The sequence below is a fragment of the Lissotriton vulgaris genome, chromosome 1_1 (assembly GCF_964263255.1).
Source record: "Lissotriton vulgaris chromosome 1_1, aLisVul1.2, whole genome shotgun sequence".
In the NCBI taxonomy this organism is placed as follows: domain Eukaryota; kingdom Metazoa; phylum Chordata; class Amphibia; order Caudata; family Salamandridae; genus Lissotriton; species Lissotriton vulgaris.
In genome coordinates, this window is record NC_141685.1 from 1,369,957,950 (window position 1) to 1,369,974,925 (window position 16,976).

A 16,976-nucleotide genomic window follows, 5' to 3' on the forward strand; every position below is an offset into this window, starting at 1 on the left:
CTGCTTTTAGTATATGGCCCATATTACAGAAGTCTACCATCTTTGAGTATTTGAGGCTCCTTTGTAAGTGCTTTATATTTTTTCCTTGAAGAGCTATATAATAAAGGGGTCCGGGAAAGATTGCATTTATGGAAGATAAAAGAAGGCCCACTTGTCTCACCAAATGCTGTAGAGAAACCTGATGTTTTACTCATGTTATCCTTAGTTCGATTTTGTGAGACCTTGCATTCTTAAGGTGGTCCCAACCCCACCTTATTGCTTTTCACCTCCGCATTTTGCTGTATCTTTTTGTTGGCCTTAGGACTCTGATCACTTTATCGCTACTAATCAGTGCTGAAGTGCACGTGCTTCTTCCCTAATCATGTGTATAATTGGAGTATACCTGACTGACAGATTTAATTTACTTGAAAGCCCCTTGTAAAGTGGTATACCATATACCCAGGGACTGATTGTGCCGCCCAAAGAAATAGCATTTCAAACCTGTCTCAAGCCTGCTACTGCAGTGCCGTGCTGCAGTGTACTGCCACTTCGACTTGGCATTTAAAACTACTTGCCAAGCCTTAAACTCCAATTTTATTACATATCAGTAACCCCTAAGGTAGGCCCTAGGTAGTCCTAGGGGCATCATGCTATGTAAGTAAAAGGTAAGACATGTACTCTGGTATTTTGTATGTCCTAGTAGTATCAAACAGTCTATTACATTTTTCACTACTGTGAGGTCTGCCCCTCTCATAGGCTAGCATTGGGTATTCCCTTATACTTTTTGGGGGGTAATTCCATATAAGAGAGAAGAAGCTTTATTTATTTATTGATAAATCCTATCTACTGGTGAGGTTGGATTTCATCTTACTATTGTATAAATGCCATTTTTAGAGAGTGAGCATTTCTATGCACTTACTGCTCTATTTGCATGAAAACCTGTCTTCAATTGACGTCTGGATTGGGCAGCGAGACAGCTACATATGTGCATTCCCTGTAGACAGCCACAACACAGGTCACTCAACTGCAACTGCATTCATCTGCATTCTGATTGGCCTGGGGGAGAGCTCCGCTCCCCTTACAGCAAATATGTTCAAGAACAATAATTTATGTCAGTAAGTACAGTATACCTACATCTTATAATCATGTGTGTTTAAATAATTTGTCGTTAGATCGTTTAAATATTGAAAAGGATCTGTTTTTAATAGACATTTTACAAAAACAACTGGTACATTTGGGAATTCTGTAAAGGAAAAACCCAACTGCCGTGACATTGCCAACCACAATGCCGTGACTTGGATTCGAACCGAGGTTGCTGCGGCCACTACGCAGAGTACTAACCACTATAAGATCACGGCGAGCTACTTGGGCTCAATTACGTACAGTGACATGAAGAAATTATAATTCGGAACACTCAGGGCTACTCCTGTGATAGGCTGAATGTGTTCATTGCCCCTCATTCCTTATACAAAGGCTTTATCTCCTCAGTGGTTGATAGGCTGAAACCGTTTCCTGGCCGCCTGCTTGTGAACTGGCAGGAGTCAAAGATCACACATACACTGGTGGGCCTGTGATAGGACACCAATGCAGAGAAACACACCTGGCACAGATATTCTATTCTGTTTATTAGACCTGCATCTCCCCTGTACCTCCTCAAGCCATCTGTATGTGAAGCAAGAAAGAGTTAAGGAACGGTCCATCTACACCTTTATTGGGAGGATGCTGCCGTGAGCTCCTCCCAGCTAATCACACAAACAGCAGTAAAGCAAGATAACTACACAGTTAGGGGGGACTGCATGGTTAGGTTTTTGAGGAATTATTGAAACTGACCTCAGTGATCCATAATCAGAGCTGTGGCTAATGACTGCATGCCTAATTATGATGAAGCAAGCACCATGGCTCGTAGGGGCCCCACAACACACTTTTCTTAGCTCATTGAGTTAAAGTATAAACTTCTGCCATGTGTGAGTGGTAAAGGCTTGTTAATTTTGTTGCTTTTCAAATTCACGTCTGACAACAAGACGAAGGAACATTGGGGCATCAGACGCTATGGAAAGTAGCCACCAACCGCAGAGAAAGAGAGAAAGAGGGAAAAGGCAGTATGAGGTGTGGAGAAAACAGCAGCAGGTACAAGGAGCTCAAATGAGATTAATGGCGCCTAAATAGAGCACGTAAAGGAACAGTTACAAATCTAAGAAAAGGGAAAGAAAAGACTAGGAAAAAACACAGAAAGAGCTTGTAGATGAAATTCTCTTCCAGGAACAGCAGGTTAAGAGAAATTACACAGGGAGCAGTTAAGCTTGTAACACGGGGGAGAATAGAAAAGAAAATGCAGTTTTATGAAGTGTGTTTGCCTAATCCAGCTAGCACTTTTATTTTATTTCTCTATTTGCTTCTTTTATTGGTAAAGTAAGTTTCAAGTGCATGCACAGGTATGACCGAGGGAGGAGGGTATAATAATTTGAAGCGTTTGCACCAGCGCTAATGAAGGACGAGAGTTATAGCAAAGATATGAAAGGGGGAGCGATAATAAATTTGTGATATGGCAATAGTGACACCAAAATAAGCCACCTATTTATAAAACTGACATGGAAGAAATACTAAAGGTTAACTTCTGAAATTGTAGCCGATGTAAAAAAGATTCTCGTCGTCGGCAGGATTCGAACCTGCGCGAGGAGACCCCAATGGATTTCTAGTCCATCGCCTTAACCACTCGGCCACAATAATCTGCATGCAAGTTTTTAAGGTGTACCAAAGCAAATTCCTGATATTCTGCAATGCACTTTTTAAAAATAATGTTTTTTTCAGCAGGCACATTATCTCCTAAAAACAAAAATTGCATGCGTATATCTCTAGTTTGGAATACCATAGGCTTGCATGCATACTCTCATGGGTCACTCAAGTTTTTTGGACCCTATTGCACTCTGTTTTCGTGCTGCTTTTAGTATATGGCCCATATTACAGAAGTCTACCATCTTTGAGTATTTGAGGCTCCTTTGTAAGTGCTTTATATTTTTTCCTTGAAGAGCTATATAATAAAGGGGTCCGGGAAAGATTGCATTTATGGAAGATAAAAGAAGGCCCACTTGTCTCACCAAATGCTGTAGAGAAACCTGATGTTTTACTCATGTTATCCTTAGTTCATTTTTGTTAGACCTTGCATTCTTAAGGTGGTCCCAACCCCACCTTATTGCTTTTCACCTCCGCATTTTGCTGTATCTTTTTGTTGGCCTTAGGACTCTGATCACTTTATCGCTACTAATCAGTGCTGAAGTGCACGTGCTTCTTCCCTAATCATGTGTATAATTGGAGTATACCTGACTGACAGATTTAATTTACTTGAAAGCCCCTTGTAAAGTGGTATACCATATACCCAGGGACTGATTGTGCCGCCTAAAGAAATAGCATTTCAAACCTGTCTCAAGCCTGCTACTGCAGTGCCTGTGCTGCAGTGTACTGCCACTTCGACTTGGCATTTAAAACTACTTGCCAAGCCTTAAACTCCAATTTTATTACATATCAGTAACCCCTTAGGTAGGCCCTAAGTAGTCCTAGGGGCATCATGCTATGTAAGTAAAAGGTAAGACATGTACTGTGGTAGTTTGTATGTCCTAGTAGTATCAAACAGTCTAATACATTTTTCACTACTGTGAGGTCTGCCCCTCTCATAGGTTAGCATTGGGTATTCCCTTATACTTTTTGGGGGGTAATTCCATATCAGAGAGGAGAAGCTTTATTTATTTATTGATAAATCCTATCTACTGGTGAGGTTGGATTTAATCTTACTATTGTATAAATGCCATTTTTAGAGAGTGAGCATTTCTCTGCACTTACTGCTCTATTTGCATGAAAACCTGTCTTCAATTGACGTCTGGATTGCGCTGCGAGACAGCTACATATGTGCATTCCCTGTAGACAGCCACAACACAGATCACTCAACTGCAACTGCATTCATCTGCATTCTGATTGGCCTGGGGGAGAGCTCCGCTCCCCTTACCGCAACTATGTTCAAGAACGATAATTCATGTCAGTAAGTACAGTATACCTACATCTTATAATCATGTGTGTTTAAATAATTTGTCGTTAGATCATTTAAATATTGAAAAGGATCTGTTGTTAATAGACATTTTACAAAAACAACTGGTATATTTGGGAATTCTGTAAAGGAAAAACCCAACTGCCGTGACATTTCCAACCACAATGCCATGACTCAGATTCGAACCGAGGTTGCTGCGGCCACAACGCAGAGTACTAACCACTATACGATCACGGCGAGCTACTTGGGCTCAATAACATACAGTGACATGAAGAAATTATAATTCGGAACACTCAGGGCTACTCCTGTGATAGGCTGAATGTGTTCATTGCTTCCTCATTCCTCATACAAAGGCTTTATCTCCTCAGTGGTTGATAGGCTGAAACCGTTTCTTGGCCGCCTGCTTGTGAACTGGCAGGAGTCAAAGATCACACATACACTGGTGGGCCTGTGATGGGACACCAATGCAGAGAAACACACCTGGCGCAGATATTCTATTCTGTTTATTAGACCTGCATCTCCCCTGTACCTCCTCAAGCCATCTGTATGTGAAGCAAGAAAGAGTTAAGGAACGGTCCATCTACACCTTTATTGGGAGGATGCTGCCGTGAGCTCCTCCCAGCTAATCACACAAACAGCAGTAAAGCAAGATAACTACACAGTTAGGGGGGACTGCATGGTTAGGTTTTTGAGGAATTATTGAAACTGACCTCAGTGACCCATAATCAGAGCTGTGGCTAATGACTGCATGCCTAATTATGATGAAGCAAGCACCATGGCTCGTAGGGGCCCCACAACACACTTTTCTTAGCTCATTGAGTTAAAGTATAAACTTCTGCCATGTGTGAGTGGTAAAGGCTTGTTAATTTTGTTGCTTTTCAAATTCACGTCTGACAACAAGACGAAGGAACATTGGGGCATCAGACGCTATGGAAAGTAGCCACCAACCGCAGAGAAAGAGAGAAAGAGGGAAAAGGCAGTATGAGGTGTGGAGAAAACAGCAGCAGGTACAAGGAGCTCAAATGAGATTAATGGCGCCTAAATAGAGCACGTAAAGGAACAGTTACAAATCTAAGAAAAGGGAAAGAAAAGACTAGGAAAAAACACAGAAAGAGCTTGTAGATGAAATTCTCTTCCAGGAACAGCAGGTTAAGAGAAATTACACAGGGAGCAGTTAAGCTTGTAACACGGGGAAGAATAGAAAAGAAAATGCAGTTTTATGAAGTGTGTTTGCCTAATCCAGCTAGCACTTTTATTTTATTTCTCTATTTGCTTCTTTTATTGGTAAAGCAAGTTTCAAGTGCATGCACAGGTATGACCGAGAGAGCCAGGGTATATTAATTTGAAGCGTTTGCACCAGCGCTAATGAAGGACGAGAGTTATAGCAAAGATATGAAAGGGGGAGCGATAATAAATATGTGATATGGCAATAGTGACACCAAAATAAGCCACCTATTTATAAAACTGACATGGAAGAAATACTAAAGGTTAACTTCTGAAATTATAGCCAATGTTAAAAAGATTCTCGTTGTCGGCAGGATTCGAACCAGCGCGGGGAGACCACAATGGATTTCTAGTCCATCGCCTTAACCACTCGGCCACAACAACTGACTGTAAGGCGTGTGCACATAATCTGTATGCAAGTTTTCAAGGTGTCCCACAGCAAATTCCTGATATTCTGCAATGCACTTTTTAAAAATAATGTTTTTTTCAGCAGGCACATTCTCTCCTAAAAACAAAAATTGCATGCGTATATCTCTAGTTTGGAATACCATAGGCTTGCATGCATACTCTCATCGGTCACTCAAGTTTTTTGGACCCTATTGCACTCTGTTTTCGTGCTGCTTTTAGTATATGGCCCATATTACAGAAGTCTACCATCTTTGAGTATTTGAGGCTCCTTTGTAAGTGCTTTATATATTTTCCTTGAAGAGCTATATAATAAAGGGGTCCGGGAAAGATTGCATTTATGGAAGATAAAAGAAGGCACACTTGTCTCACCAAATGCTGTAGAGAAACCTGATGTTTTACTCATGTTATCCTTAGTTCGTATTTGTTAGACCTTGCATTCTTAAGGTGGTCCTAACCCCACCTTATTGCTTTTCACCTCCGCATTTTGCTGTATCTTTTTGTTGGCCTTAGGACTCTGATCACTTTATCGCTACTAATCAGTGCTGAAGTGCACGTGCTTCTTCCCTAATCATGTGTATAATTGGAGTATACCTGACTGACAGATTTAATTTACTTAAAAGCCCCTTGTAAAGTGGTATACTATATACCCAGGGACTGATTGTGCCGCCCAAAGAAATAGCATTTCAAACCTGTCTCAAGCCTGCTACTGCAGTGCCTGTGCTGCAGTGTACTGCCACTTCGACTTGGCATTTAAAACTACTTGCCAAGCCTTAAACTCCAATTTTATTACATATCAGTAACCCCTAAGGTAGGCCCTAGGTAGTCCTAGGGGCATCATGCTATGTAAGTAAAAGGTAAGACATGTACTGTGGTAGTTTGTATGTCCTAGTAGTATCAAACAGTCTATTAAATTTTTCACTACTGTGAGGTCTGCCCCTCTCATAGGTTAGCATTGGGTATTCCCTTATACTTTTTGGGGGGTAATTCCATATAAGAGAGAAGAAGCTTTATTTATTTATTGATAAATCCTATCTACTGGTGAGGTTGGATTTCATCTTACTATTGTATAAATGCCATTTTTAGAGAGTAAGCATTTCTCTGCACTTACTGCTCTATTTGCATGAACACCTGTCTTCAATTGACGTCTGGATTGGGCAGCGAGACAGCTACATATGTGCATTCCCTGTAGACAGCCACAACACAGGTCACTCAACTGCAACTGCATTCATCTGCATTCTGATTGGCCTGGGGGAGAGCTCCGCTCCCCTTACAGCAAATATGTTCAAGAACGATAATTTATGTCAGTAAGTACAGTATACCTACATCTTATAATCATGTGTGTTTAAATAATTTGTCGTTAGATCGTTTAAATATTGAAAAGGATCTGTTTTTAATAGACATTTTACAAAAACAACTGGTACATTTGGGAATTCTGTAAAGGAAAAACCCAACTGCCGTGACATTGCCAACCACAATGCAGTGACTTGGATTCGAACCGAGGTTGCTGCGGCCACAACGCAGAGTACTAACCACTATACGATCACAGCGAGCTACTTGGGCTCAATAATGTACAGTGACATGAAGAAATTATAATTCGGAACACTCAGGGCTACTCCTGTGATAGGCTGAATGTGTTCATTGCTTCCTCATTTCGTATACAAAGGCTTTATCTCCTCAGTGGTTGATAGGCTGAAACCGTTTCCTGGCCGCCTGCTTGTGAACTGGCAGGAGTCAAAGATCACACATACACTGGTGGGCCTGTGATGGGACACCAATGCAGAGAAACACACCTGGCGCAGATATTCTATTCTGTTTATTAGACCTGCATCTCCCCTGTACCTCCTCAAGCCATCTGTATGTGAAGCAAGAAAGAGTTAAGGAACGGTCCATCTACACCTTTATTGGGAGGATGTTGCCGTGAGCTCCTCCCAGCTAATCACACAAACAGCAGTAAAGCAAGATAACTACACAGTAAGGGGGGACTGCATGGTTACGTTTTTGAGGAATTATTGAAACTGACCTCAGTGACCCTCAGTTGGTTTTGGTGCCGTCGAACTCAAGTTCGACGGCACCAAAACCAACTCCCCATCCACCAACACCAAACAGAGACCTGACACCAACCACTTAAAATGCATCTTGCTCAACACCCGCTCGGTCCACAGACACGCCATCAACCTCTGGAATCTACTAGACACCATCTCACCGGACGTCGCCTTTCTAACTGAAACATGGATGAATGCCTCTTCAGCCCCAGACATCACCGTTGCCATCCCGGAAGGATACAAGATCATCCGTAAGGACCGCATCAAGCAAACAGGAGGAGGCATCGCTATCGTCCATAAGAACTCCATCCACATCTCAACCAGCTCAGACGTCAACCTTGCCAGCGCCAAACACCTCCACTTCCAGATCCACACCGACCCCAAGACCACACTCAGAGGCACCCTCCTCTATCGGCCCCCAGGACCCCGTGCACAATTCCGTGACGACATCATTGACTTTATCACCCCACACGCCCTCCCCTCCGAGGACTACATTTTATTGGGAGACCTCAATTTCCACCTGGAAAAGAGCAACGACAGCAACGCCACCACTCTTCTGGACAATGTCGCCAACCTCGGACTCACACAACTTGTCACTACCCCCACCCACATTGCAGGTCACACCCTCGACCCTATCTTCACCTCCAGCAAAGATGTCTCATTCTGTCACACCACAGCTCTTCATTGGACGGACCACAGCTGCGTTCACTTTATCTACAATAAGACCACAATCCACAACCATCCTCAACCCACCCTGCGAAGAAATTGGAACAAAATCACCATCGACCAGATCTCCTCATTGCTTCTTCTAAACCCCCCGCCAACTCCTCAAACCCCGACCAAGCAGCCATTAACCTCACCCAATGGCTATCCAACAGCGCCGACATCCTAGCACCGTTGAAAAAACATCAAATCAAACTAGGCAGCAAAAACACCTCCTGGTACAACGATGATCTTAAGAAATCGAAGAAACTCTGTCGCTCCCTCGAGAAGGCCTGGAAAAAAGACCCAAACACCATCACCAGGGACGCCTTCAAAAACGCCACCCGCATACACCACCAACTAATCCGGTCTGCCAAGAAAGCCGCATTCAAAGACCGACTAGACAACAACGCCCACAACAGCAAGGAATTATTCAACATCGTCAAAGAATTTACCAACCCATCACCCAACTCCAACGACATCACCCCCTCCCAAGCCCTCTGCGACTCCCTAGCTTCCTTCTTCCACAACAAAATCGCAGACATCCACAACAGCTTCGACAACCAACCCGGAGACCAACCCACCCAACCTTCGGCAGGACCTTCACCCCCCTTGAACATCCTTAACGAATGGAACCCAATCTCCACTGAGGACACCATCCGCCTGATGAACTCCATCCATTCAGGATCCCCAACTGACCCATGCCCTCACCACATCTTCAACAAAGCAGACTCCTTCATAGCACCACACCTCCGAGATGTCATCAACTGCTCCCTCAACTCCGCCACCTTCCCGGAAAGCTGGAAACACGCAGAACTCAGTGCCCTTCTGGAAAAACCCACAGCTGACCCCACCAAACTCAAAAACCACCGCCCCATTTTGCTTCTTCCATTCCCGGCCAAAGTCATCGAGAAAGCTGTCAACAGCCAGCTCGCCACCTTCCTCAAAACCAACAAATCCCTCGACTCCTCACAGTCCGGCTTCCGAGCCAAACACAGCACTGAGACCGCACTTATCGCAGCAACAGACGACATTCGAACTCTACTGGACAACGGAGACACAGTCGCCCTCATCCTCCTCGACCTCTCCGCTGCCTTCGACACAGTCTGTCATAGCACCCTTCTACAGCGCCTCAGAAACGTCGGAATCCAAGGAAAAGCACTGGAATGGATCACCTCGTTCCTCACCGGAAGAACCCAGAGAGTCCGCCTCCCACCATTCAAATCAGAGGCCTCTGAAGTCATCTGCGGCGTGCCACAAGGATCGTCACTCAGCCCCACCCTCTTCAACATATACATGAGCCCCCTTGCGGCCATCGCTCGCCAACACAATCTCAACATCATCTCCTACACTGACGACACTCAACTGATCCTCTCACTCACCAAAGACCCTAACACCACCAAAACCAACTTACACGAAGGAATGAAAGAAGTAGCCGAGTGGATGAAGCACAGCCGTCTGAAACTGAACTCAGACAAAACAGAAGTCCTCATCTTAGGCACCTCCCCCTCCGCCTGGGATGACTCTTGGTGGCCAGAGGCCCTTGGAAAAGCACCCATCCCGATGGACCACGCACGGAACCTGGGCGTCATCCTGGACTCCTCACTCTCGATGACCAGACAAGTCAACGCCGTTTCATCATCTTGCTTCAACATTCTTCGCATGCTCAAAAAAACATTTTGCTGGATCCCCACCGAAACTAGAAAAACGGTCACCCACGCACTGGTAACAAGCCGCCTGGACTACGGAAACACCATAGACGCCGGTACCACCGCAAAACTCCAGAAAAAACTCCAACGCATCCAGAACGCCTCAGCGAGGCTCATACTAGACATCCCGCGTAAAGAACACATCTCTGGTCACCTGAAAAACCTCCACTGGCTCCCCATAAATAAGAGGATTACTTTCCGCCTCCTAACCCACGCACACAAAGCACTTTACGAACTTGGACCCGAATGCCTCAACACACGATTGTCCTTCTACACCCCCTCCCGTCAGCTACGATCCTCCAACCACTCCCTTGCCACTGTACCTCGCATCAACAACACCACCATGGGAGGTAGATCCTTCTCCTACCTGGCAGCTAAAACTTGGAACTCTCTTCCCACTCACCTTCACCTTACTCAGAACCACCTAGCATTCAGAAAGCAACTTAAAACTTGGATATTCGACAAATAATTCCCCACCCTTCCTCAAGCGCCTTGAGACCCTATGGGTATGTAGCACGCTATATAAATCTCTTGACTTGTCTTGACTTGACATAATCAGAGCTGTGGCTAATGACTGCATGCCTAATTATGATGAAGCAAGCACCATGGCTCGTAGGGGCCCCACAACACACTTTTCTTAGCTCATTGAATTAAAGTATAAACTTCTGCCATGTGTGAGTGGTAAAGGCTTGTTAATTTTGTTGCTTTTCAAATTCACGTCTGACAACAAGACGAAGGAACATTGGGGCATCAGACGCTTTGGAAAGTAGCCACCAACCGCAAAGAAAGAGAGAAAGAGGGAAAAGACAGTATGAGGTGTGGAGAAAACAGCAGCAGGTACAAGGAGCTCAAATGAGATTAATGGCGCCTAAATAGAGCACGTAAAGGAACAGTTACAAATCTAAGAAAAGGGAAAGAAAAGACTAGGAAAAAACACAGAAAGAGCTTGTAGATGAAATTCTCTTCCAGGAACAGCAGGTTAAGAGAAATTACACAGGGAGCAGTTAAGATTGTAACACGGGGGAGAATAGAAAAGAAAATGCAGTTTTATGAAGTGTGTTTGCCTAATCCAGCTAGCACTTTTATTTTATTTCTCTATTTGCTTCTTTTATTGGTAAAGTAAGTTTCAAGTGCATGCACAGGTATGACCGAGAGAGCCAGGGTATAATAATTTGAAGCGTTTGCACCAGCGCTAATGAAGGACGAGAGTTATAGCAAAGATATGAAAGGGGGAGCGATAATAAATATGTGATATGGCAATAGTGACACCAAAATAAGCCACCTATTTATAAAACTGACATGGAAGAAATACTAAAGGTTAACTTCTGAAATTGTAGCCGATGTTAAAAAGATTCTCGTTGTCGGCAGGATTCGAACCTGCGCGGGGAGACCCCAATGGATTTCTAGTCCATCGCCTTAACCACTCGGCCACAACAACTGACTGTAGGGCATGTGCACATAATCTGTATGCAAGTTTTAAAGGTGTCCCACAGCAAATTCCTGATATTCTGCAACGCACTTTTTAAAAATAATGTTTTTTTCAGCAGGCACATTCTCTCCTAAAAACAAAAATTGCATGCGTATATCTCTAGTTTGGAATACCATAGGCTTGCATGCATACTCTCATGGGTCACTCAAGTTTTTTGGACCCTATTGCACTCTGTTTTCTTGCTGCTTTTAGTATATGGCCCTTATTACAGAAGTCTACCATCTTTGAGTATTTGAGGCTCCTTTGTAAGTGCTTTATACTTTTTTCCTTGAAGAGCTATATAATAAAGGGGTCCGGGAAAGATTGCATTTATGGAAGATAAAAGAAGCCCACTTGTCTCACCAAATGCTGTAGAGAAACCTGATGTTTTACTCATGTTATCCTTAGTTCGTTTTTGTTAGACCTTGCATTCTTAAGGTGGTCCCAACCCCACCTTATTGCTTTTCACCTCCGCATTTTGCTGTAACTTTTTGTTGGCCTTAGGACTCTGATCACTTTATCGCTACTAATCAGTGCTGAAGTGCACGTGCTTCTTCCCTAATCATGTGTATAATTGGAGTATACTTGACAGACAGATTTAATTTACTTGAAAGTCCCTTGTAAAGTGGTATACCATATACCCAGGGACTGATTGTGCCGCCCAAAGAAATAGCATTTCAAACCTGTCTCAAGCCTGCTACTGCAGTGCCTGTGCTGCAGTGTACTGCCACTTCGAATTGGCATTTAAAACTACTTGCCAAGCCTTAAACTCCAATTTTATTACATATCAGTAACCCCTAAGGTAGGCCCTAAGTAGTCCTAGGGGCATCATGCTATGTAAGTAAAAGGTAAGACATGTACTGTGGTAGTTTGTATGTCCTAGTAGTATCAAACAGTCTATTACATTTTTCACTACTGTGAGGTCTGCCCCTCTTATAGGTTAGCATTGGGTATTCCCTTATACTTTTTGGGGGGTAATTCCATATCAGAGAGGAGAAGCTTTATTTATTTATTGATAAATCCTATCTACTGGTGAGGTTGGATTTAATCTTACTATTGTATAAATGCCATTTTTAGAGAGTGAGCATTTCTCTGCACTTACTGCTCTATTTGCATGAAAACCTGTCTTCAATTGACGTCTGGATTGGGCTGCGAGACAGCTACATATGTGCATTCCCTGTAGACAGCCACAACACAGGTCACTCAACTGCAACTGCATTCATCTGCATTCTGATTGGCCTGGGGAGAGCTCCGCTCCCCTTACCGCAAATATGTTCAAGAATGATAGATTATGTCAGTAACTACAGTATACCTACATCTTATAATCATGTGTGTTTAAATAATTTGTCGTTAGATCGTTTAAATATTGAAAAGGATCTGTTTTTAATAGACATTTTACAAAAACAACTGGTACATTTGGGAATTCTGTAAAGGAAAAACCCAACTGCCGTGACATTGCCAACCACAATGCCGTGACTCGGATTCGAACCGAGGTTGCTGCGGCCACAACGCAGAGTACTAACCACTATACGATCACAGCGAGGTACTTGGGCTCAATAATGTACAGTGAAATGAAGAAATTATAATTCGGAACACTCAGGGCTACTCCTGTGATAGGCTGAATGTGTTCATTGCTTCCTCATTCCTTATACAAAGGCTTTATCTCCTCAGTGGTTGATAGGCTGAAACCGTTTCCTGGCCGCCTGCTTGTGAACTGGCAGGAGTCAAAGATCACACATACACTGGTGGGCCTGTGATGGGACACCAATGCAGAGAAACACACCTGGCGCAGATATTCTATTCTGTTTATTAGACCTGCATCTCCCCTGTACCTCCTCAAGCCATCTGTATGTGAAGCAAGACAGAGTTAAGGAACGGTCCATCTACACTTTTATTGGGAGGATGCTGCCGTGAGCTCCTCCCAGCTAATCACACAAACAGCAGTAAAGCAAGATAACTACACAGTTAGGGGGGACTGCATGGGTAGGTTTTTGAGGAATTATTGAAACTGACCTCAGTGACCCATAACCAGAGCTGTGGCTAATGACTGCATGCCTAATTATGATGAAGCAAGCACCATGGCTCGTAGGGGCCCCACAACACACTTTTCTTAGCTCATTGAATTAAAGTATAAACTTCTGCCATGTGTGAGTGGTAAAGGCTTGTTAATTTTGTTGCTTTTCAAATTCACGTCTGACAACAAGACGAAGGAACATTGGGGCATCAGATGCTTTGGAAAGTACCCACCAACCGCAGAGAAAGAGAGAAAGAGGGAAAAGACAGTATGAGGTGTGGAGAAAACAGCAGCAGGTACAAGGAGCTCAAATGAGATTAATGGCGCCTAAATAGAGCACGTAAAGGAACAGTTACAAATCTAAGAAAAGGGAAAGAAAAGACTAGGAAAAAACACAGAAAGAGCTTGTAGATGAAATTCTCTTCCAGGAACAGCAGGTTAAGAGAAATTACACAGGGAGCAGTTAAGCTTGTAACACGGGGGAGAATAGAAAAGAAAATGCAGTTTTATGAAGTGTGTTTGCCTAATCCAGCTAGCACTTTTATTTTATTTCTCTATTTGCTTCTTTTATTGGTAAAGTAAGTTTCAAGTGCATGCACAGGTATGACCGAGAGAGCCAGGGTATAATAATTTGAAGCGTTTGCACCAGCGCTAATGAAGGACGAGAGTTATAGCAAAGATATGAAAGGGGGAGCGATAATAAATATGTGATATGGCAATAGTGACACCAAAATAAGCCACCTATTTATAAAACTGACATGGAAGAAATACTAAAGGTTAACTTCTGAAATTGTAGCCGATGTTAAAAAGATTCTCGTTGTCGGCAGGATTCGAACCTGCGTGGGGAGACCCCAATGGATTTCAAGTCCATCGCCTTAACCACTCGGCCACAACAACTGACTGTAAGGTGTGTGCACATAATCTGCATGCAAGTTTTCAAGGTGCCCCACTGCAAATTCCTGATATTCTGCAATGCACTTTGTAAAAATAATGTTTTTTTCAGCAGGCACATTCTCTCCTAAAAACAAAAATTGCATGCGTATATCTCTAGTTTGGAATACCATAAGCTTGCATGCATACTCTCATGGGTCACTCAAGTTTTTTGGACCCTATTGCACTCTGTTTTCGTGCTGCTTTTAGTATATGGCCCATATTACAGAAGTCTACCATCTTTGAGTATTTGAGGCTCCTTTGTAAGTGCTTTATATTTTTTCCTTGAAGAGCTATATAATAAAGGGGTCCGGGAAAGATTGCATTTATGGAAGATAAAAGTAGGCCCACTTGTCTCACCAAATGCTGTAGAGAAACCTGATGTTTTACTCATGTTATCCTTAGTTCGTTTTTGTTAGACCTTGCATTCTTAAGGTGGTCCCAACCCCACCTTATTGCTTTTCACCTCCGCATTTTGCTGTATCTTTTTGTTGACCTTAGGACTCTGATCACTTTATCGCTACTAATCAGTGCTGAAGTGCACGTGCTTCTTCCCTAATCATGTGTATAATTGGAGTATACCTGACTGACAGATTTAATTTACTTGAAAGCCCCTTGTAAAGTGGTATACCATATACCCAGGGACTGATTGTGCCGCCCAAAGAAATAGCATTTCAAACCTGTCTCAAGCCTGGTACTGCAGTGCCTGTGCTGCAGTGTACTGCCACTTCGACTTGGCATTTAAAACTACTTGCCAAGCCTTAAACTCCAATTTTATTACATATCAGTAACCCCTAAGGTAGGCCCTAAGTAGTCCTAGGGGCTTCATGCTATGTAAGTAAAAGGTAAGACATGTACTGTGGTAGTTTGTATGTCCTAGTAGTATCAAACAGTCTATTACATTTTTCACTACTGTGAGGTCTGCCCCTCTCATAGGTTAGCATTGGGTATTCCCTTATACTTTTTGGGGGGTAATTCCATATCAGAGAGGAGAAGCTTTATTTATTTATTGATAAATCCTATCTACTGGTGAGGTTAGATTTAATCTTACTATTGTATAAATGCCATTTTTAGAGAGTGAGCATTTCTCTGCACTTACTGCTCTATTTGCATGAAAACCTGTCTTCAATTGACGTCTGGATTGGGCTGCGAGACAGCTACATATGTGAATTCCCTGTAGACAGCCACAACACAGGTCACTCAACTGCAACTGCATTCATCTGCATTCTGATTGGCCTGGGGGAGAGCTCCGCTCCCCTTACGGCAAATATGTTCAAGAATGATAATTTATGTCAGTAAGTACAGTATACCTACATCTTATAATCATGTGTGTTTAAATAATTTGTCGTTAGATCGTTTAAATATTGAAAAGGATCTGTTTTTAATAGACATTTTACAAAAACAACTGGTACATATGGGAATTCTGTAAAGGAAAAACTCAACTGCTGTGACATTGCCAACCACAATGCTGTGACTCGGATTCGAACCGAGGTTGCTGCGGCCCCAACGCAGAGTACTAACCACTATACAATCACGGCGAGCTACTTGGGCTCCATAATGTACAGTGACATGAAGAAATTATAATTCGGAACACTCAGGGCTACTCCTGTGATAGGCTGAATGTGTTCATTGCTTCCTCATTCCTTATACAAAGGCTTTATCTCCTCAGTGGTTGATAGGCTGAAACCGTTTCCTGGCCGCCTGCTTGTGAACTGGCAGGAGTCAAAGATCACACATACACTGGTGGGCCTGTGATGGGACACCAATGCAGAGATATTCTATTCTGTTTATTAGACCTGCATCTCCCCTGTACCTCCTCAAGCCATCTGTATGTGAAGCAAGAAAGAGTTAAGGAACGGTCCATCTACACTTTTATTGGGAGGATGCTGCCGTGAGCTCCTCCCAGCTAATCACACAAACAGCAGTAAAGCAAGATAACTACACAGTTAGGGGGGACTGCATGGTTACGTTTTTGAGGAATTATTGAAACTGACCTCAGTGACCCTCAGTTGGTTTTGGTGCCGTCGAACTCAAGTTCGACGGCACCAAAACCAACTCCCCATCCACCAACACCAAACAGAGACCTGACACCAACCACTTAAAATGCATCTTGCTCAACACCCGCTCGGTCCACAGACACGCCATCAACCTCTGGAATCTACTAGACACCATCTCACCGGACGTCGCCTTTCTAACTGAAACATGGATGAATGCCTCTTCAGCCCCAGACATCACCGTTGCCATCCCGGAAGGATACAAGATCATCCGTAAGGACCGCATCAAGCAAACAGGAGGAGGCATCGCTATCGTCCATAAGAACTCCATCCGCATCTTAACCAGCTCAGACGTCAACCTTGCCAGCGCCGAACACCTCCACTTCCAGATCCACACCGACCCAAAGACCACACTCAGAGGCACCCTCCTCTACCGGCCCCCAGGACCCCGTGCACAATTCCGTGACGAC

General features: G+C 43.5%; 3 non-coding genes across 3 annotated transcripts; all 3 read right to left on the reverse strand.

The window, feature by feature from the left end:
* Positions 1 to 11,456: 11,456 nt before the first annotated feature.
* TRNAS-AGA (transfer RNA serine (anticodon AGA)) lies at positions 11,457 to 11,538 on the reverse strand. Its single transcript has one exon. It is a non-coding gene; the product is annotated as a tRNA-Ser (tRNA).
* Positions 11,539 to 13,036: 1,498 nt separating this feature from the next.
* On the reverse strand, positions 13,037 to 13,108 carry TRNAH-GUG (transfer RNA histidin (anticodon GUG)). Its single transcript has one exon. It is a non-coding gene; the product is annotated as a tRNA-His (tRNA).
* Positions 13,109 to 14,397: 1,289 nt separating this feature from the next.
* On the reverse strand, positions 14,398 to 14,479 carry TRNAS-UGA (transfer RNA serine (anticodon UGA)). The gene has a single exon. It is a non-coding gene; the product is annotated as a tRNA-Ser (tRNA).
* Between the last annotated feature and the right edge of the window lie 2,497 nt (positions 14,480 to 16,976).